The sequence below is a fragment of the Balearica regulorum genome, chromosome Z, assembly GCF_011004875.1.
Source record: "Balearica regulorum gibbericeps isolate bBalReg1 chromosome Z, bBalReg1.pri, whole genome shotgun sequence".
NCBI lineage: Eukaryota > Metazoa > Chordata > Aves > Gruiformes > Gruidae > Balearica > Balearica regulorum.
Window position 1 is genome coordinate 36542219 of NC_046220.1, and position 23850 is coordinate 36566068.

At 40.2% G+C, this 23850-nt stretch overlaps 1 long non-coding RNA gene across 1 annotated transcript in view; it reads right to left on the reverse strand.

The window, feature by feature from the left end:
- Positions 1–23850, reverse strand: part of LOC142599463 (uncharacterized) — a 94494-nt gene that overhangs the window by 31490 nt on the left and 39154 nt on the right. Inside the window, exon 3 of the long non-coding RNA XR_012833027.1 lies at positions 18910–18982. This is a non-coding gene — a long non-coding RNA (uncharacterized LOC142599463). The remainder of the gene's footprint in view (positions 1–18909; positions 18983–23850) is intronic.

The window sequence follows — 23850 nt, forward strand, 5'->3', positions numbered from 1 at the left end:
CATTTTTTCCTACTGACATTTCTACATAAAGAATCATCATTTAATTTTTAAGACACTGGTCCAAAATAAAGTCCCTAGCTCATAATGTTATCAGCCTGCCCTTCTGATTTGCTTACAAGGTGCTTAGTGCTTTATGTTCTGCATTTAACATTGTGACACCCAATCTATGCTGTATTGTGTGCACACAGTGCTCTGGAATTAGCAGTCGGGGCAAGAGGATTACAATTGTCTGTAATCACACTGCCAAGGCAAATTGCAAAGAAATTGAAAGTATTGCACTTTAAGACTTGACTTCTTGTCTCTGTTTTCCTTTTCCCCTTCATTACTAAGATCGTTGGTATTGCAGTTTGAGATTTGCATGGCTCTCCAAGGCTCTCCATCCATACCCCTAACCTCAAGGACTCTAAAGACATGAACTAATGTGGAAACAAAACCAGAGTTATCATCAAACCAAAAGATAGAAGCTAAAAAAGTCTAATCCTGCTTCTACCTTTGACTTTCTCTGGACTCTACATTAAGCCCTCAAATTTGTTTCTGTTCCCTGGTCTATAAAGGTTTAAAAGATGACTAAAAGTCCTATTGGAGTTGAGTGAATTAACATTTTTTTAATGAATTCCTCCCTTTGTTCCTTTTCACAAATTATTTGCAATCAGAGCATAAATTTATTCATTATTCAGAATGATTCACAAATTCCTTCAGTGACTAATTCTTAACCAACCGATAAATCTCAAATACTGAAATAATATGTTGGAATCAAATATGCCATCTGAAGCCTTTTCCAGGTTGGTTAACTCCATAAGTCAATCAATTAGAAAAAACAGAAGAATCTCAAGATTTATAGAATTTGTCAGTAGAGAGCAAGATCAGAATGCTAGATTTTGGTGGCAGTACTAAGCAGTTAGTATACTATTACATTTACTCAGATGTGGACCTGCTCTGGCAGACAGCCAGACAGCTTCTACCCTATCCCAAGATGTACACTTTTTTTGTGAAATTTCCAGTTAGAGATTATAAATCCATGACATTTGATCTTGAAATGAAATAGCCAAAAGTGAAAACTAGACAGATTCCAGGCAGCATGTTTTTAAAAAAAAATATCCTCAGTAACTAACAAACAGATTTAGTGAGCACAGCATTGGAAAAATATTCCCCCAGCTGTTAACGAAGCATCAAAGTCCAGACGCTGCAGTCCTAACTCTTGCTCAGACCAAGCAGACACCACTCCACCAGGCATTAGCAGCCTGATGAGTCTCTGAAAGCACGCTACTTTCTAAGATGATGTTAAGATGGGATCTCTACAAGTCTGCTGGAAGACAAAATTAGAATTCCCAGTGACCTTGGTAGACTGAAAACATGGTCTAGGAAAAAAAAAAAAAAAACAGAGGATGCAACTCAGACGGGTGTGCAGCTTTGCACTTTGGGGAGAAATAACCAGTTTCACAAACAGGAGATAGCAGATGGCAAAGGACTGAAGAGGTAATAGGTCTTCAAAAAAGATCCTGCGGACTAGAGCAGACTACAAATTGCAGATGAATGAGCAGTGGCGTGCTACTAAAAAAAAAGTCAAATGTTAGACAAACATATAAATGGCAAAAACATTATCAGACACAAGAATTTTTCCATTCTACTCAGCACTGATAAGGCTGGAGTTGACATAGTTGAAGTATAATGCCCAGTTTTAGGCACCACACTTCAAAAAATCATGTGTATCAAATTGGAGACAGTCCAGAGTAGAGAAACAGGAATGATGAGGCATCTGCAAAACACAAGCTATGAAGAAAGACTGAAATAATTGGGTTTATTTAGTCTAAAGATGAAAAGACTACATGAGCCAGGGATGCAGAGGGGTGGAGAGGGAAAAGGCTTGAGGGAAAATGATGACAGTCTTTAAATATGTAAGAGGCTGCTTCAATTCTTGTCTATGGTGGCTACAACACACAAAAAATAGGCTTGTGGTCCAATAAGAGAGGCTGAACATGGACTTAATGAAAAAACTTCCTAGTGCTAAAGAAAAGGAAGTACTGTGATAGATATCAAAAGATCATAGGATTTCAAACTGAAAAACTAGGTTTTTTAAGAACAAATTAGAGAAATACCTAACTGGAGTAGATGAACGTTTCGAGTCCTTTACAGCTTTCTTTTCTGTCAGTATGATCTTCCGTGCCACACAGCTAAACGCCTGTGGCCCCACAAATTGCCTTGACTACAGTTCTGTGCCTATATTTGATTTCGTTTATTTGCAAGTATTTAAGTATTATACTTATTAAGCCCTTAGGTCAATTACATTAAGAAATGTAATTTTAAAATGTAATAAAACAAATGTAATATGTTTTTCTGAAGAAAACAGGAATATGAGCTAATTAAGTAAATGTTCAAGAGATCTACATTTATCCCCTTTGCCCATATGGTTATTAAAAATTGCATGCTATGTTATCAGTCTGTAATGAGATTTATAATAATTTACATTTCTCAGCGTCATTTGGTATATGAACATATAAAGCATATTCTCCTACTTTGAGACACCAGCCCCCTCAAAAGTTCATGCCTCAATAAGTCTTTCATCACAATTTAATTCCCAACCCCCTCCCCTTCCCCCCCCAAAAAAAACCCTTTGTAGAGAAAAAACAAATTTTTGATATTTTTAATGCTTAACTCCTTCCTGAGACAGATTATTACTTACTACTGTATCAAGAAAATTTGCAGCAGTGTCCTTCATATCCACTGTCATGTCATGACAAAATTCAAGGAACAGAGAAGGCATTACTGACTTGTGAAATTTTCATGACAGTGAATGACCAAACACAAATCTTTTATCTGTACTTTAACGGGGACGTGCTGGATGGAAAATAATGAAAAGAAATCTCAATCATCCCATAAATTATTTATAGCATATTAACTAAGTCACTTTTACAAGAACTGAGGAGATCAGAGCTCTGTTCGTGATTCTGCCAACAACGATCCAGGTCAATACACTTCACAAGACTGTTTCTCTTCTTGTATCTCATTTATGCAGATTATACAAATCCTTTGGAATACTGTTTCCACATGTATGTATAATGACAGTTTAGTTGAGCTTTGATTTTGGCCAGGCACTCATGTAATGGCAATAAATAATTAATTATTAAGGTATATAGAGATTCCTGTGAAACTATATAGGCAGGGACCTCCAGTGGATTCCAAAACTGAACAGCTCTGGTTATCCTTTAAATCAAAAACAACAGGAAAATGTCAACACTGCTAATCTTCAAGACATGCAGAACTAAAGAGTTATTGATTACTGTTAGTAAGAGCCTGCAGGGCTATATCTCCTAGATTAAGTATTGATAATTGTCTATACAGGCAAACACAGTTATTACTATTTTTCAGAAGATCATCATGGATCAATACTTATTTGGCAGATATTTGTTATGATAATCTATGTTTACTGTCATAGCCATTGAGAAACAGGTATAGATTAGCCATAACTGAATGCACTTTCTAATAACTGTCAGTGTATCTGATACTTAATGTATTTTATTTATAACTTGATACTTTTTGAAAATTTATACAAACAAAAAAAAAAGAAAAAGAGCCTAATTAACAGCAACTTTTGGTTGTGATTGATCTCTGGTTAGGGAGGAACAATGCAAGCAGTCATTGGGAAAGATAGAACAGGTGCTTATGGATCTGATAGAATCTGAGTAAACCTCCCACTGAAACTGGGAGCTTGTACAAACTTGTGTAAGACACGGAATAACCCGCTAAGGCTTAAACCCTGGTGCCACTAGCAATCACATGGAATTGCCTGAACAAAACATAACCTGTAACGCAGAACAACATGCAATTGTTGATGGCTTTATTTTTGTTTGTGCACTCTTGTGTTTTCTTAATTCTGAAGTGGATCACAATCCAGTCATTCTGTAGTTTCTGTGGCTAAGAAACCAAACAGATAAGGGTATAAGTTCCATTGTATAACTTCCCTTTGGGGATTCCCACTTGAATCTGGCCTGTTGGCTTCAAGGCATGAAGAACCATGTTTGCTGTTCTTTGACTAATGATTTTGACTGTCATAAGTAGAGTCATTAGAAATTAGATCACCATTCTCCAGCTACAGCCTTAGGGCAGATATTGCATTTTGGCAATCCCTGAGCTCTCTCACCCTTAAGCAGCCAAATAATGTCAGAACTGATAAAATAAGAAGTGCTAGCTAGCTTCCTGCTACAGCCATTGAATTGGAAAGATTGTACCAACCCAAAGGATTTGCAATCTAGATGGAAAAAATTCTGTTTAAAGATTAATATGGAGGACTGAAATTATAGTAAAAGAAGAAAGATCACAAATATATATTGTCTGTACTTGTAAAAAAAATAGTTTCATGTCATTTTGCAAAGTTATTTATTTTCACTTTTGCCATCTTTACACCTAGGCTGAAGAAGAAATTACATACAGATCCCTGGAGCTGGGTCAATGAGACTGAAAAATTTGAAAGAGCTTTTGTGGACCTGTGAGGCTGAAGGAAGTAAGGGTTCCTTTCTGAGTACTACCTCATTCAATTCACAGCACACTTTTCATTCTAACTCGTGTAGAAACAAACAAACCATAGGTGTTTTGTGAATAATTCCTCATAACTCATTTCTTGAATTCCTTCATGTACCTTTTTTTTCTATTTCTATGGCTAAATTACAGCTTCTGCAAATACATATTAGTAAGGACAGGGGCTAGCCTCACTCACTCTAGGCAGCTTAATTTTTTTCAGTGTTATTATTAATATACCTAATACAATCAGGTGTCATTTGTTAACAGGTCAGACGGTTTCCAGCTGAATAAATATTCCTTATAGGTATTAGACCCTAAAGACCTCAGTGCCTCTCCATTCTTATTACATGTTTCTATGACACAATAGGTCCTTTGACCATCTAGAAGTTACATGGGCTTTGTTATATCCTTAAGGCATAGAAAAATGATTGGCATTTTCTGGATAACAACATTAATTTTTATGTTTATTTTAGCTAATATGATTGTTATTCTATTTATTGTCATTAGCATTGCTTCTAATGGTACTGTTATTTGGCTGTAATTATCAGATAAATAGTCCAAAAAGTGCATGGGAAGGAAGGAAGGAAGGAAGGAAGGAAGGAAGGAAGGAAGGAAGGAAGGAAGGAAGGAAGGAAGGAAGGAAGGAAGGAAGGAAGGAAGGAAGGAAGGAAGGAAGGAAGGAAGGAAGGAAGGAAGGAAGGAAGGAAGGAAGGAAGGAAGGAAGGAAGGAAGGAAGGAAGGAAGGAAGGAAAAGGGAGCAGAATTTTTCTCTGGACTGTACAGAATTTGGAGTGAGACCTTGGAAAAAGCTTTTGGTTTAGTATTTGTATGACAGAATCTCCTCACAGCATTCCACTGCAAAATAATCACCCTGAGTTTTCATAAAGCATGCTTCCCATTATGTGCCACTCTGACAGAATGGAAGAGGAAAAGAGGTTTCCTTGCATGTCTGAACAGTTGAGGAAATGTTCACAGCTCCCTGAGAAAGCAACTAAGTGACCTTTCTGCTTTGAAGTTTTCTGCTATGCTGTATGTCTACAACTCTGAAAGCGCAGCCAGAATGGTTGTGATTAAACAAAATGCAGAGAAGGAAGCAAAAGCTAGCTGGAGATATTAAGAACCCTCTACTGGATGATGGAGATATCCACGATCTGAGATACTCTGCTCTCGTGAGATCCCACATGGAGTACCGCCTTCAGCTCTGGGGTCCCTAACGTAAGAAGGACATGGAGCTGTTGGAGCAAGTCCAGAGGAGGCCAGGAAGATGATCAGAGGGCTGGAGCACCCCTCCTATGAAGACAGGTTGAGAGTGTTGGAGTGGTTCACCTTGGAGAAGATAAGGCTCTGGGGAGACCTGATAGCAGCCTTCCAGTACCTGAAGGCCCCTACAAGAGTGAAAGTGAGAAAAATTGTAAGGAATTGTTTACAAGGCCACATAGGGATATGACAAGGGCTAACGGCCTTAAGCTGAAGGAAGGTAAATTTACATTAGATATAAGGAAGTTCTTCACCATGGAGGTGATGAGACACTGGAACAGGTTGCCCAGAGAAGCTGTGGAGGCCCCATCCCTGGCAGTGTTCAAGGCCAGGTTGGATGGGGCTTTGGGCAGCCTGGTCTAGTGGAGGGTGTCCCTGCCCATGGCAGGGGGATTGGAACTAGATGATCTTTGAGGTCCCTTCCAACCCAAACCATTCTGTGATTCTATGATATTCCAGCCTTCAGCAGCCGAATACTGAGCAGGAGGCCAGCATGGACAAATGTTACATGTTTCACAGAGTACACTTCTTCAGATTTCATCTCAAACCTGCTGCATAACTGCCAGTGTCTGGAGATCTGTAATGTGAGCTTAATGGCTATACTCAGTCTAAAGGAGGACAGCACACTTGTGAATAGACGGGCTTAAGCTAGGAGACCAATAGTTTATATTTCACGGACTATTTCTATTACCTCTGTCTATGCTGAAATTCTGTCTAACAGCAAATGGTTCAGGTCCCCTGTAAGATGGTATGAATCTTCTTTTTTTGTTTTGTTTTTTTTCCCCAAAAATTTTGGTTTGCTCCAGAAGAGCATGCTGTATAACTGTATAGGATATGGAGAAGATAAACTTGAAATATTTATAAATTTTAAGAAAATATGTGGTTGCTCAATACTGATTTTACCAAAGATGCACTTACCCCACCTTAAAAATGAACATCAAAAGGTATTTGGCAGAAGTAAATATATCATAATGGTACCTTTGAATTTAAACTGTGAGCCAACAACTGAATATTAAGTAGCAGCTTCCTCTATTTCATTAACTTCTCAATTTAGAATATGGTTTTCTCTTTGAACAAGAAGACAACCCCAGTGTTAAAACTCACTAATGAATCATGCTTCAGTTGTAGCTTTTCTCAGCAGCTGCATCCACATCACTGAGGTACCTGGCTGCACGTTCCTTTGGACCATTTCATCTAACAACCTAGCTGTTCTCAGCTCACTTTTAAATTGCTCATGGAGGTCTCTCTGCATTTCTCTTTGGCCTCACTTTACAACAAAATGAAATCTCAATTTTCTGTTCTAATTGCAGTAAATGTAGTACTTCTCTTCCAAGCATCAAGATTTCTGCATTACAACCAGCTGAAAGCACAGAGGACTAAAGATCAGATGAGAAGACATACCAGAAAGTCTTGAGAATCTGCAACGTTGTGTTTTCGTTAGCCTCACTAGACAATCTGAGCCACCACAGAGATATTTTAAGGGATATGAAAAGAGGAGGCAAGCCTCAGATGCACTATTGGATTGTATCTTGCCTGGTGTTCAGGCCTAGGTTTAAGGCCTAATCAACATCAGGATTTGGATTTGGCTTCAGCTGAATGAAAATTTTACAATGGTACTTTGAAGTTTTTCAGTAAGACTTCTGGTTTAGCACTGCAGAAATCTGATCTCTGTTCTGCCCAGCTCAGCTCCATTCCTGTTTGAGCTCCAGCAAGCCCCTGAGATGCCTCACATCTTGGTTCGCTGCCCCGTCTGAGCCACACTCTGCCTTCTTTGTCCAGTGCAAATTCCTTAAACCCAGGATTCCCACCATGTTCTTTCTGTCACAGGGGGACACCATTGCTGGCTGGAGCCTCATAAATCTAAAAAAATACACACTCTCCTGAATAGTGAAACCTTACAGAAATGCTGTCCTTGTAAGATATTAACTTAGTGTCATAATTGGAAAAACTTAGGTAGAAGTAGAAACCAAATGTACAAGTGACTACACAACTAGAGTTTGACTCTTTTTATTCAACTAAAATTATGAAGTGGGTTTAACATAGAAGTTCCCAGTTTAGAATATTTCCATTTTAAAATGCAATCTTTCAGCATTATTTTTAGCTAAGTCAAGGAACAGCATTTCTGTCTTACATATATTGCTTGAGCTGTGTGTTACTAATGTGAAAAGAAAAAGCAAAAATTAAAAAACTTAATAACTTACGGTTTATCAATTTATAGTGTTAAGTGTAAGCATGGGAAAAGGAAAGGCTATGTCTTAATCGATGATGTTCTTAAAAAGTGGACATATGTAAGTGATTATAGCAAAATATCAGACCATATCCTGATTAAAAAATCCTTATCTGCTGGTAGTCTGTGTCGGAGATTTAGAACAGCAACAATTTCCTCTACAGCTGATCAAGCCATATTAGTTGGCTATGAAGAATGAAAACATTAATTCAAGGAGGTAATATTTCTAAATTCTTCCGACTGGAACTAACCAAAATTATAAAATAAGAGGATGAAGGTGGTAGTTGAAGCAACACCTTGCAGAGAGCATGAAGTCAGATTTTGTTATTTTACTAAGTAGGTCAACAAAAACTTTCTGATACATTCAAAAGAAAAAAAAATACTCTCTGAAAGTTTGAAGAGTAACAAAGGGAAAAATAATGCCAATACAGCAGGAAAGAAATCCTCAACTTTTGCACCCAAAACAGCATTTTCAAAATATTTATCATCTGTAAACCTCTTCATCACAAGACAGAATACTGCTATCTCCACTATACAATTGGAGGAACAGACTAAGAAAGGTTAATCAACTCACCTAAGGTTGAGAAGATGCAGAAATAGACCTTATAGCATCTGATTCTGTGTCAGCTCACCTATACATTTGATCCTGTAAGACCTTAGCTGTAAAATTGCTTGAGATCATCGATCTAGAAAACACTCTGAAGTTCTTGAGGAACGTTCCAAAAGCAGCTTCACTGTGCTCTACATAGCTTGAAAATGCCACAGCAAGAACCTTAAGGCCTATAATTTGGTGCCAAGGAGTTAGACTTGTGACAATAACAACAAAAATTTAGATGTTCAGTGTGCAGCTTTTAGCTGAAAAAATTAGCTCAAACACACAATTATTTTATTACCTCATTTGCTTTGCTCAGGTTCACTCTCAGGGCTGTTCATTCATTAAGCTTTCCCTGCCAGCTAGCCTGGAGAAGTGCAGAGCCCAGTTCCCACAGAGAATGAACGCCTCTGTGGTGCATTTGTGGGGATGTTACTGGGGTATCACTGCTAAAAAGTCAAACAAAGTACCTCACAGAAAAAAATATAACGCTAGTTTTCAACACTGCAAAACCACGCAGCGCTGAATGAGTCAATTCTACGAAGTCAAACCCAGAATGTCTGGCACCCTGAATAGCACCTCAACAGAAGCTCCCACACCATTGAGCATCTTTCACCAGTGGTCTCAATTCTGATTAAAACCTCTGGACAGTACCAAACCATAAATGAAAAGGGTACATTTCCCAGTAAGAGGATACGTATTACCTATAGTAAACTGTGTAAAAAGATGATGCATATGAAAAGTATAACAAGAGCTGGAATTAGCTGAAAATTGTGGCATGCTGACCTTTTGGGGAGACAAGACCAGCCCTAAAAGATCTATATGCTGACTGAATAAAATGAAGATTGGAATAGTTTAACTGCAAACATCAGAAAAATCCCAAGTACTAGAAGAATCCCAAGACCAGACTCTTTGGGGAGTTGCCACCTGAAAGTCCCTTGGGCTGAAGTTTGACTGACTTTTCTTTATTGCTCAAAGGGCCTGACAAACTCCTGATGAATACGTGAAAAGCCACCCAAGCGATGAAGCAGCCAACACAGCTGTTGGACGGTGACCATAACTGCTATTGCACAGTTACATGGTGACAATAAATCACTGCATCAGCGTAGTCACTGTTTAACTTAGTACCTAATTTGCAGCCACATTTAAAATCTCAACCGAAGAGTTACATTCATGGGTAGCTTGTGGTCACCACACAAAACAAAATACACTTAAGTTCTTTAGCTTGCAAAACTTAAAGAATTACGTATTTTGGTTATGGCTTAATAATGCCATATGCTGTCAATTTGAATACAGAAATTTCTGGATATATTTGTCTAATCTCTGACACCTAAAGTGACACGCTCGGGCCTTTTTCACATATTTTTTTTGCAAGGTTTCTATAAGACACTCTCCCTGGCGGAAGAAAACACCTATGTGCAGTATTTATAGTTATTTCACTTATTTAGAATTGTAAGTGTAATTCCAAATGGTGAAGAACTGAAGAGAATGGAAAATATTTGAAAATCTAATTTTTAAACTCAATTAATGAATCAATTCATTGACCTGTATAACAAACCATATTAATATTATAATATTAATTTGCTTGTGTAGACAAACAAATTAAAGAAGCAATAAACAAAATGAGGAGAAATAAAAACTTATGACTACACATTAAACACCTTCCATCCAAACAAAAACAAGGAGGGAAATTACCTTATGGTGCTTTCCAGTTTGGCTGGCCCTAATGTTTAATTAGTTGGTTTATATTTAAGCAATATTTATTCTTACAAATTAAACTATCAGTATATCTGAAAGTATGAATAATGCTATTTCCCATAGCCATACGAAGTTGGAATAGGATTTTTAGCAGGAAAACATCAAGATTAATTAGAAAGTCAATGACTTATCAAATAAGCTCACACAATCCCTTCTCTACCTGCCCTATACACGATGATTGATTTTGATTTGGTTTGCTTTTCCTTTTTTTCACAGCACAGAGACTATGTTAAAATAATCCAGCCTTTCCCATTCCAAAGCTTTCAGAGAGGCAAAATTTATAGAGGCAAGACAGAAAAAAAACCAACTTGTTGAGATTTGTTGAAATCACAGTAAGACTCTTTCAAAATGGCCTTTTTTTTTCCGGTTATTGAGAATGGCATGAAAAGAAAAAAAACCTACAAAGCTGTCCCCAGGTCAATTTGCTGATCTGTTATATAATTAATCTTTGGTTCTCTTTATGTCATTTAGTCATAGAAATTAATAATTATCTGCCTATAGGCGGATCTGACCTTCAGGTCATTCTCTGCTCAGATAAGTCAAACCCCTCATTTTAAATAAAACATTTTCACCACTCACTTATCACAAAAGGGGGGGTGGGGGGGTGAGGGAAGATGAATTATAACAGTGAAGGAATGCTGAATCAGGGTGCACTGGCACGCAGGAGGTGCTTGACCCCGACTGTGCCCTCTGCTCCAGACAACACGAGTGGCTGTCATTATCCCTCCGGCTCACCGGATAACCTGCGTTTGATAAAGCCAAGTTGTATCCTGCATGCATGTTTTAAAAGACTGATTTAGAATTCTGTGACTTGAAGGAAAAGGAGCTGCGTATGGGGTGGGGGTGAGGGAAATTAAGATTTCTTTACTTTAGACTAGGAACGTTTTCAATGCTTTACAGCCTCCCCTGGGAAGTCAGAACTGTCAAACTGAGAAACACCAAACTGTAGGATGATTACATTTCATCTCCTGTATTTGTACTCAGTTGTGCACTGTTTTTACACAGATAATGAAGCTTTCACACGCAGCTTCAAGGAGTCCAAGGCTCAGAAGTGTCTGCTCTGACCTCCCGGTTTCCTCCCAGAGATTGGAGCAAAGAGCATCCGTGAAGAGACTGGCAACCACAGAGGAATACCTCTAAAAGGACAATCCTTGCAAAATGATACATGCCTTCTCAGAACCCTTACATAGTCTCAGCTTCACCGGCTTGAGAAGCAGTTCAGATGTTCTCTCAAGAGTACACGGAAATGCTAGATATACAAGTGCCTGTGCAGATTCTTCTGTGAATGTGGCTGGACTGAAGGAGAAAAAGAAAATGATTGAATTACTTGATTGTTAAGAGGAAAGGAATGTCTACAAGGAGAAGAGCAGGCTGAATAGTGATAGCTTTTCATTTTCAAGAGAGGAATAAAAGCAGAACAAGCTTTCTGGCCTCTAAGCTTCTGCTTGTTTCCCAGGGTACAGGGATTTCAAGGAAATCAGCACATGCAAAATGAAGAGCCTACAGGATGGAGAACAAGTAAGAAAGAAAGGGCATTAAATTTGTTCACAATTCTGAAAAACTACCATTTCATTTTAAATCAAATTCTTTTGAAATGCTAAAGGAGAAATCAGGAACAAGAAAGCATTTAAATTGAATTAAGTTGCCAAAACAGCACAAGATCCATAAAAAGTTGCATGGGTGCAAAAACGCTGCAGCGAGAGCCTGACAAACGGCTGTGATGAAAGGGAACTGCACTTTGTCTCCTGATACTGCCTCTCCTCTGACAAGGCCAAGAGCCTCTGACTTCAGTTGTTACTTTTCTACTACTTCTACCACTCTTGGTTTCTAACAGGAGTTATTTAAATTAGTATGGTAGTTAACCAGGCACCAACGATAGCCACAGAAACATTTTGATCTTGATCGGCTCATCCATGTGGTACAAAAACCTGATGTGCTGGAAGTAAAGCTGTGTATAAAAACTAACATTTAATAAATTTCTCTGAGCTACATATGGACTATTAATACTTTATGCACCTCTATGAAAACACAAACGAGAAATTTAAAAAAAAGATCTCTGCTCAAGAAGGAATAAAAAGCTCATAATGCTTGCAGGGAATAAGCTGAACATAAGATAACAAAAAGCTTTTCTAAGCCTAAGTGTTCCAGCTGATTGCAATAGTCTTGCATTAAAGAGCTTTACATGGTGTATTGGGTTTGCATGTCAAGGTTTTGTAGTGGGGGGGCTGCAGGGGTGGCTTCTGTGAGAAGCTGCTAGAAGCTTCACCTGTGTCTGACAGAGCCAATGCCAGCCGGCTCCAAGACGGACCTGCCGCTGGCCAAGGCCGAGCTCATCAGCAACAGTGGTAGTGCCTCACTGATAATATATTTAAGACAAGGAAAAAGTTACTGTGCATTAGCAGCCAGAGAGAGGAGTTAGCATATGAGAGAGGAACAGCTCTGCAAACACCAAGGTCAGTGCAGAAGGAGGGGCAGGAGGTGCTCCAGACACCAAAGCAGAGATCCCCCTGCAGCCCGTGGTGAAGACCATGGTGAGGCAGGCTGTCCCCCTGCAGCCCATGGAGGAAGGATGAGGGGGTGTAGAGATTCCACCTGCAGCCCATGGAGTACCCCATGCCGGAGCAGGTGGAGGCACCAGAAGGAGGCTGTGACCCTGTGGGAAACCCACGCTGGAGCAAGCTCCTGGCAGGACCTGTGGCCCCGTGGAGAGAGGAGCCCACGCCAGAGCAGGTTTGCTGGCAGGACTTGTGACCCTGTGGGGGACCCATGCTGGAGCAGTTTGCTCCTGAAGGTCTGCACCCCATGGAAGACACCCACGCTGGAGCAGTTCATGAAGGACTGCAGCCTGTGGGAAGGACTCATGTTGGAGAAGTTGGTGGAGGACTGTGTCCCGTGAGAGGGACCCCAGGCTGGAGCAGGGGCAGAGTGTGAGGAGTCCTCCCCCCCTGAGGAGGAAGGAGCGGCAGAGACAACTTGTGATGAACTGACCACAACCGCCATTCCCCATCCCCCTGTGCTGCTGGGGGGGGAGGAGGGGGAGAAACCGGAAGTGAAGTTGAGCCTGGGAAGAAGGGAGGGGTGGGGGGAGGTGTTTTAATATTTGGTTTTATTTCTCATTACTCCACTCTGATTTGATTGGTAATAGATTAAACTAATTTCCCCAAGTAGAGTCTGTTCTGCCCGTGACAGTAATTGGTGAGTGATCTCTCCCTGCCCTTATCCCCACCCACGAGCCTTTCGCTATATTTTCTCTCCCCTGTACAGCTGAGGAGGGCAGTGATAGAGCGGCTTTGGGGGGGCACCTGGCCTCCAGCCAGGGTCAGCCCACCACACATGGCAATACAATGCAAAACTAGACAGATTATTATAGCTGTTGTTGTTTTGTTGTTGTTATTAAGCAAATCAGCTGCTACACAGCAGCAGATGGCTCAGAATCTGATTAAAAATGGCATTTTAAAGTTATAAATCATTTATGTTCTAGAGGATCTCAAAACACTTGACCAATTTAGGAATCATTTTATTCATTACAGGAGTGGAAGCACCTCTAAGGAAACTAAACATACCCTTCACAATTAGCAATGAAGAAGACAGAAGCATAAGCAATTACTTCCTTTTTTCTGTATATATTGGCATGGTTAGTTCTGAACAGCTTCAGTTGCACTGCTGTACATATAGTAAACTCCTCTTAATCATGAAATTCATAATCATAGAATCTTAGAATCATAGAATCACAGAATGGTTTGGGTTGGAAAGGAGATCATCTAGTTCCAACCCCCCTGCCATGGGCAGGGACACCCTCCACTAGATCAGGTTGCCCAAAGCCCCATCCAACCTGGCCCTGAACACTTCCAGGGAGGGGAAGTGTCTCACCACCTTCGCAGTGGAAATATGAAGTGGAAATAATGAGGAAAAACACTTAATTAGTATATCTCCCTCAGAAATTATTTACCTAATGATATGCAATTGCAGTGAATATTGCTTAATCGGAACACTATTAGCATATATTCCATGCCATGGTACGTACTCAGTCACTACCAGGGATTTCTTTATTGGTTAACCAGGTGTTAAAATAGCTGCAAAATTTTAACTTTCCATCAATTGATACACAAGTTGCCGAAAAAGACACTGTTCATGCGAACAGAATGTGATTTCTGTTCTTACGTTTCTATTCAACTATAGTATTCTATGTCAGCTGTCTCTCTAATTCTAAAATCAGAGACTTAAAAACTGAAGGCTAGGAAATATTTGTAATTTCTTCCATTTGGGCAAACACTATAAATTCCTGCAGGCAATTACAGCACAGCCATAGAAACTGCACATCCAAATGGAACATGGCTCTCAAGTCTTCACAGATGATTATTCTCAAAATCTCTTATAAGCATAAAAGCCACTTAATTAGGACTCCAGGATATCTAATTGGATTTCCCAATTACCAAGATACAAATGTACTCCAAACCAGCTGTAAGTCTGGGTGGGGTGAAAAAAAAAAAAAAAGATTGCAGGCATGTTGCCTTATCCTCTCTCTGCCTGCAACTGCCCCGTGACGAGCTGAGAGCTGAGCAGGACCACTGTTCACTTGCGGGACTGTGACATGAGACAAGGTGACTAGGTCACCAGTTCATGCAGCGAGGGGGCAGAGGCAAAACAGGCCACCATGCTTCTGAAGCAACACGGCACTCACTGGCAGCTGGAGGTGAGATGTTTTCTGGTGAACTAGTACCATTTTAGGCTAAAAGACAGTCTACCTGCAAAACACATTTTTAATACCCACTTCTGCATTTAGAGCCAGAATCTTACCCCATTTCCAGTCGTGCTACGTTTTTACCAGCAGGATAGACACTTCCAAGCAAACTGCACTGCAAGAACTGCCAAGATGAACCCAAAGCACCCACTTTCTCTTCTACACCACACAGTGAGCTCAGTATAGTTTTCCAAAGGCTAGATGGAGCTGCCAGAGCTCAAATGATCCTTGTGTAGCACTGGGATCCGTATGGCTGTGTCTGCACTGTGCAGCCACGGCACTCTCAGCAGTCATTTGGTCCTCTCCAGGCCAAATCCTCTTTCATGTTGTCATGGCACTGGAGCTCACTGGGTGTGCTGGGGCAACAATGCCATAACCACGCTACCATGAGAATTCATGTCCATATAGACCACATCAACCCTTCAGGTCATGTCCTTGGGCAGTGCAGACAAACAGACAACCTGGAAAATCCTTGGCAGATGCAATCAAACTTTACAAAGCTGAATTCTTTTACAGAGAGCATCAGGGGCACTAGACGGCACGTTGCTCCACAGACTCCACACAGGCCTGTTTCAGAATTGGAGCAGGCAGTGCATCTGTGAGCACACAGAAACACATTTCAGAGCCATCCCTGCTGTCCCAGGGTCACAAAATCCTTCTTCTGGTATTCAAAAGTAAGGCTAATAGGTCCATGGGATGTCACGGTCTTATCTTCTCTGCACCTCAGACTACCCTTTCCACTTGAAAGTCAAAACGCATGAAGTTCATATCAATGACACACTCTCTTCTCAGTCTCACCTAATGTTCACCCATCTTCATCATCCAAAGTTCACTGCCCAGTACTGACTGAGCAGCCAGGAATCCACTCTCATGTGAGATGATGGCTTCTCCAGGCCAGGGGCTGGCTTGCAGGATATCTTCTGGATGAAAGCAGGCCGAGAGGGAAGAAAGGAGGCATAGGCTTGGCACTGCCCTTGCATGGAGAATCTCTCTCTATCCACTTCACAATCACCACCATATGCCAGCAACAGGACCAGCTGAATCCTTGCCTAATCCAATTTGTTGCTGAAGCAAGAGTCACCCATCCTTGTCCAGGGACATCTCCAAATTGCTCATATAGCAGTCAAGAGAGAATGCTACCACAAATATGTCTGTAGGAAGGACCCAAAGGTTCCCCTTTTCGTGAAAATAATTTGGATAATATTCTCTCCTGCATCAGGACGTGCTCAGTGCACGTGGTGATGGCTCCTTGTATTCAGCGCAGGCCTATGTCTGAGGAAAGACCAGACAAGACCTATGTTGAAACATTCAAAAGCCAGATTCCACATGACTTCAGCTCTGTGCAAATGAAAGCTGAGGACAGACTCATGATGTTAAAAGCACCACGGCACCCATTGAGATTGCTGTGTGTCACCCAGGAAAATCAGCTGCCTTGACATATGGCCTTCAGATTATTGCTTTAGAGGCCAAACTATGGATTACGTACTAAGACAGGAGACAGTCTTTTCTGCCTGTTCTGACTTCTACATGATGGCAGGACTGTAAGGTATCCTCTTCTTTGCTCACAACCCTTGCAAATGGGTAAATAAATTTTATTTTTGCCCTGCAAACTAACAGTAGCTTTTTTTTTTCCTGGCGTAGGTAAGGTGTATATCACTTTTACATGTGTTTTGACTCTTGATGAGGTCCTCTGGGGAGCCATCTGAATTGCCACTCCATCTATCTCAGAAGGGCTTTGTCCTTACACTTCCAGTGCAGTCACCTAGGCCATCTTCCTGGGGGCTGCTGAGTTCAGCTGACCCCCAAAAAGCACTTCTTCCATGGGAGAGGCAGGGTAAGCTCCCAGATCCGCTCACTCTTTTGCTACAAGGTGCTGGTAGATCTGTGGCATAAGTCAGTCTGCCCTACCCAGATGGGCCAAAAGTAGACAATTTGGGGCAGAACAAGTATTAGATATGCTTTTCCAAGGCCCCAGCAGATAGATATTATATATCTATCCATTACTGTGTGATGTGCTATAGGGTTGTCTGTCTCTTGTGCAGCTTATATTACCCAGAGCAGACACACAGAGTACGAAGCGCTTTAGTTTTTTTACATTTGGATGTTTGTGTCTCTGGGGATCTTCTGTCTGACCCTCCACAGAAATTACTTCGGGGATCATTTCTAATTTGACTACCCCATGAAAAGGATATCAGAAATCTAAGGCTGGGAGGAATTTCAGAAGCGTTTATACTTCTGGACTTGCAGCTTTCCAAGAGGGCCTCGGAGCATACTTGCTGGAGGAAGAGGAAAGAAAAAGCAAAATGGGGAGAAAGGAAACAAGTGTATTATGCAACACTCATACTCTCATCCTACAGTGCTGTCTACAGTACATCTGCTTGCTTATCAGCAGCAAGTTTGCAATGCAAGAAAAGCACACACTAAGGAAATCTTGCCCAAATAACAACTTGAATCTGATTCCAAGTTTCAATTCTCACAGGCAAGGAAACTGACAGATACAGATATTACAAAGTAAAGGGCATGCAAAATCATTTGCAATTTGAAGACACTTGCAATCCACAGGATGGCAACAGGATAGACAGTTTTTCAAAGAAAAAAATTATTTAATTACAAATCTCCTAATATCATTAGCTTTAACAAGACCTTAGCAGTATATCTGCAGTAATACATTTTCTAGCAATTATTTTCCTGAAGAGAAAGTAACATAATCCACTCAAAGCAGGCAGAAACATGGGAAGACTTTCTGTCAGGTACAGGAGTTGTTCTATGCCTTCCCTCCACAAGCATAAGTACAATCCTGAACACAACAATGAGCTCCTTTGCCCTAAGTTTTTCCATTCTTCTTGCAGGAATACTGATGCTTCTGCGTGTCTTAGAGAATTACTATAGTCTTAGCATTTGACATACACCATTAAATCTCATGACGGGAGGCAAGATGCTACAACAAAAAAATTAGAAATGTTTACTCATTGCATACCACAAAACATCAATGTTACACATTGTAATATTCTGGTAGTCCATTTAAAACTGTTCTATCATGAACTCAGGAAGATTCTCTGGGTTTTGGGACTAGTTCATGAGGTTTCATCTTTCAAAGCTATCATTTGGATTTGGGTTTCTAATAAACTTGAAAATATACAGAGTTTTGCCTCATTTGAGTCTGAGACCTCAGCTGGGAAATCCAGCACGAATCTGATGTGCTCTGGATTACTTCAGTGTTTAAGGCACCACAAAGGCAGAGTGAAAGAAGTCTACAACGTATTATGACCTTACTGCAACAGCATGAGAGACAGGCAGAAATAAAAAAAACGCAGGGTCTCTGCACTTTTATGATGTCAAATTATTGAGTTGTCCTCAATAAGTAGAACAGTTCTAGCTGGAAGCCTCCAAAAATGAGAGAATTATGTAAGTCATGTCTGCATAACACTGTGGAGCAAAGCATAGATGACAGAGTGAGTGAAAACCACACTGGCTTCAGAAGCCAATATAGGATAGCTGCTGTAGCAGTTTTTTCCTCAAGCTGCAAGACCCATTAGCTTGGGCACAGTGCCATGCTAACACAGCAGAATAGGAACAAGGTTTTACATCCAAGACATTATATGCTTTCAGGAACAAGGCACTACAACCAAACAGTGCTGTGCTGCACTTTGTGATCTTCATGTGCACTTGAGATCTTTATACCTTTATACCGAACAAAGGAGTTTGCTGCTGTAGAAAAAAAAAAAGCAGGCTTCACATAGTGCATCCGATGTTTTTATTATGAAATGTTGTGCCTGAATGGATGGAGCAGCATCTCACAAAGGTGAAAATGTACACTACCCTGGGGAAAAGGTGTCCTCATTTTCCAGCTGCATCCAAGCTCTTCTTCTCTTGTGGATTCAGTAAAGAGACTCTGTTAAAAAGGAAAGACAAAGAAATCATTGTGGGAGATAAGACACTTTCAAAGTTTAAAGTGAGCAGGAGGGGCGGTCAGCTACCTGCTGAGCCACACTTGGAAAGTCTTCATCTGAGATCAAAGATAAAAGCCAGTACTCAGCAAAGCTTCTTTTACAAGCAGCACTGTGATCCACTCAGCATGTTATTCTTAAAAAAAAAAAAACCTGACTTCAACAAGGAGCCCAGCTCCCAAATAGAAATGGAAGCAGTAGCAAACAAAGGGAGTTCTAATAAGGGTCCATGAATTTGGGAACTTTGTTTAGAGATGCTTTAGCAAATGGATGCTTTCTCAGGAGGTGTAGGAGGGAACATTCTCTTGTGCCTTCTGTAGTGCATCTGCGGTAAACAGGACATCAATGTAGGTGTAACTTGTTCTCTAAAAATCTATAGCTTGTTGTCTTTGAAGTCTTAGGTGCAGTTTAGCCCAAGAAGAATAAATGACAATGTAGCGTATCTATAGGTGTGTATATGTATGTATGTACATATATTTATTTATAGACTTATGTATGTATGTACATATATATTTAAAGACTTAATATATGAATGCAGTGCTGGACATATAGAAAACTTCAGATGTCCTGTAGGCATGCATGTGGGTTGTAACTCTTCATAGGAACGTAGTGTTATTCAGCTGGTGGAATTTTAAAATTTCAAGTCTGTGGATCTGTATCTAAAAAATCTATGCAAGTATAAAAAAAATTCCAGTGTCGTCTTTTTTTTTTTTTGTTATAAATGTGATTTGGAGGTAGAAGCCTTGCATAGAGAACAGAAACAGATTATCATACATGTGTAACTCTCATATTCCAGATTTAGCTTTTCAAAACTCACACAGTTGCCTTGATTTTTTAAATCAAATGTGAAAGAACTATTTCCAATTTCTTGCATAATAGGAGAAAATTTCAAATCCCCCTATCACTTATGGGTGCCAGGAAGATACATGACGCAGTCCTGAAGAAGCAATGGACTTTCAGTATGCAAAAAAATTTATTTCTGTTATGACATTGCTCTGCAGAGCTGGAACTACAAATTTTGAAAAGAAAATTTCGTTCTCCAAGAAATCAGAAATATAATATGGAACAAGCTGCAGGTTTCTTAGAGGACATTTAGAGCCCTCTTCTTCAAAGTAGTTCTATAGGAGCCAAAGTATCTGCTTTTGAAGCTACAGAAACAGCAAAAAGCTCCCACTATTACTTCACATTTGTGTAGAACTGCTATAAGGAATCCACTGGGATATGAAATGTATATAGGAAAGCACCAGATAGTCTGTAGATTTCAGTGGTTGACCAGAAAGCCATGATACAGTTTGTCTCAGTATTCAATTATATGACACATCCTAGAGCTGAAAGACAGAAATTTGAAGATTTGGTGTTGAATTTAACCTTTTGCAGATCTGAGGCTCATCTCTGGTCAGAACAGAGTGGATGTTTTCAGCACCTCCATAGCCACTTTCATTGCTGCAGTGGTAAATTCTCAGCTCACCGTCAAGAGGCCAGTAGTCTCCAGTGGAAGACTGGGTCATTACAAGTACAAAGAAAGTCTACCATTCAGTGCCTCAGCCAGTCAACATGGCTGCCACATATGCTTAAAACAACATGGACTAATATACCATGGGAAATTTATATATAAAATATTTCTTTCCATGCACCTCTGTATCTGATAGGAGCCTAAATAAAATAACACTATTTGTAAGATTGCACAATTGGCGGTCCTGGTGGACACCAAGTTGAACATAGGCCAGCACTGTGCCCTTGTGGCAAAGGTGGCTAATGGTATCCTGGGCTGCATGAGTAGAAGTGCTCCCAGCAGGTCAAGGGAGGTCATCTTTCCCCTCTATTCAGCACTGGTGAGGCTCCCCAGTACAAGAGAGAGATGGAGCTACTGGAGACAGTCCAGCAAATGGTCACTAAGATAAGGAAGGAACTGGAGCATCTCTCCTATGAGGAAAGGCTGAGAGAGCTGGGACTGTTCAGGCTGGAGAAGAGAAGGCTTGGGGGGAATCTCATCATACTGTACACATACCTGAAGAGAAAGTATGAAGAAGATGGAGCCAGACTCTTTCCAGTGGTGCCCAGTGAGAGCACTAGAGGCAATGGGCACAAACTGAAACACAGGAAGTTACTCCTAAACATCAGGAAACACCTTTTTACTGTGAGGGTGACTCAGCATGGGAACAGATTACCCAGAGTGGTGGTGGAATCTCCGTCCTTGGAGATGTTAAAAAGCCATCTGGACATGGTTTTGGGCAGCATGCTCGAGGTCTCCCTGTAGGAGCGGGGGGGTGGACCAGATGACCTCCAGAGGTCCCTTCCAACTTCAACAACAACTGTGATTCTGTGATTCTGTATTTTGTTCTGGCAAAACAGCAAAGGTCATTAACTACATGAAAAGTTTCAATTAAGGAAAAAAGTCAGAGGTAAATTTCAGGATTATTAAAAATGGCATCAGACTCATCAGAGTTATCCAGTACATTGACTGGAAGAAGTGTACAATTGCTATAAAATGTTACCAGAAAGGGTGATACAAATTGGTAAGAAGACCATATCATGACTTTCAGGTTCTATTTCTCATTTATGTAAGAGAAAAAAACAAAACTAACATTTGACACAAAGCTTAGTAGAAAGGACTGCTTCATCCACACTATCATGCTATATATTCTGTACTGTCCTATTCTATATTTGCAGCCCTCAGATAGATAAGGTCATGCATTGTCTAATGACCTATCAAAACCACTTAGAACCCAAAACAAAAAAAGATTTTTTGGGGAAAAAAAGAAAGACACAGGAGCTGTATTTCTTTATTTGACATTGCTGTATGCTACTGAAGACTAGTTCCCTTAACAGGATGACTACCTTGATAAAGTTTTTAGTGGCTAAGGAAACACTTTCAGGACAAATATTTGAAGCAATGGAATTACTAAGAATCATAGCATATACAGAAGCCAAAATATCCATGAATCTGCACTTGTTTATTGCAATACATATACAAATGGTCTGCATCAACAATCTCAAGACAATGTAATTACGTACCAGCCTACAAAGATAGAAATTTAACCAAAAAAAGAGAGATATGAAGGAAATGGTAACTTCTTATTTCCTTTCTAATAATTCAGTATTCTCAAATATCTTTCCTACCTGCCTGTATGTACCGTACCACCTTATACAAAGAAAATAATAAATGAACAAAATCAACCTCTGCCTTTTTGATCTGTCCCTTAGGATAAAAATACAGGCTGCTTTGGACAATAGGGTCATAATTCAATTGGAACATTCAAACACTTTCTGTAGTTCAAATACAACAAGTAAAATTATGATCCCAAGAGGCTAAACTCCATCTCTGGGTAGGTAAGTCTGGATATCTCCAAAATAGCATCTGTTGGAAAACTGCAAGATGCTTAAATTATAGCAGCGACAGTAAGAATCTGTGAAAGAAAGCAGGAAGCTGTAAAGATAAAGTATGAGAAAGGGCAAAATGAGCATACAGAAATAAACCTCAAGCAATTAAAAAAAAAAAAAAAGAAAAAAGAAACCAGAAAAAGAATTTTTTATAAAGTAATGGCCTTCCATTGCTAAGGGAGAATTAGGGCCACTCTCACTGTACATTATCTAATGCTGAATTTTATGCCTGAAAGAAGGCTGATACTGGAAAGAAAGTCAGGCTCTGTGAACCAAACACTTCAAATAGTTCTCCTGCATTCTGTACTCACATTTGGTCGGGTAGATGCAGGACTGCAGCCCATAATCTTAATTTGCATCAGATACCAAAAGATATTCCGCCTGACTTTCATAGTGCATGGCATCTCTTCAGTATTAATAACCAAAGTAACAAACTACCTTCCACCAATGTAAACGAAGGTTTTGATTCTTCTGTTCAGGTCAGTGCTGGAGCCAAAACCGTTCACTGGCTGACTGCACGACAACTAAGGATAGACCCTGACATAAACCAAGCCAGTCAAATATAAAGTTATGTCTATTTTCTACCTATGTTATATAAGTTTTCAGAGACACTGAAGTCCTCATCTTGACTTATAGGAAAGAGGAAACCCAATGAAACCACGAACATTTGTGTACATGCCTGTAAGTCTAACCTTGAACAAACAAATGTAGCCATATCTAGTAGCAAACAGCAGTGAAATCAGGAGGCTGAGAGCTCCGGGAGTGCATTGCCACATGGTCCAGGCAGTCTGAAGCTGCTGCAAGTGCTACAGGCCAGAGACAATTACTGGTATCTGCTAAGGGCTGAAATGGACTGGCTCTGGGATGCATATTTCAAAAACAACAATCAGACTATTGTTAGAGTAGTTTTACACTGTGAACACAGGTCTAAGTCTCTTCCACGCTCTGTGCTGACTGCCACCAGCACACGTCCTAGAGGAAAGAGTACTCAAGGCAGACATGATGCCCCAAGACAGGACAACCAAGGAAATTTCATAGGAAAAACTATCTTAGGAATATTCTTAATGCAGGCAAGTCACTAATGCAGGGAAGAATTAAATGAACTTATCTTCATATCATCCATATGTGGTATGGACCAGTCATGATCGAAACTGCAAAAATACCACACAGTTTTCACATGAACACCCTGCAGAAACTCAGTACCACTTGGGCACGGGGATTCCTCCCTTAACACCACAAGGCTTTCAGGTGGGAAATATTTAAAGTACAAATCCTCAAAAACACACTCGAATCACAGCAATTAGCAAGATGCTGATACAGGAAATAATTGTCCATGTTCTGCAGAATATCTGATTCTAGTAAGAGCCAGGTAGCACTTGTTTTCCGTAAAGGTTTCAATGACCAAGTCATCACTCAGTTAAAAGATTTCAGA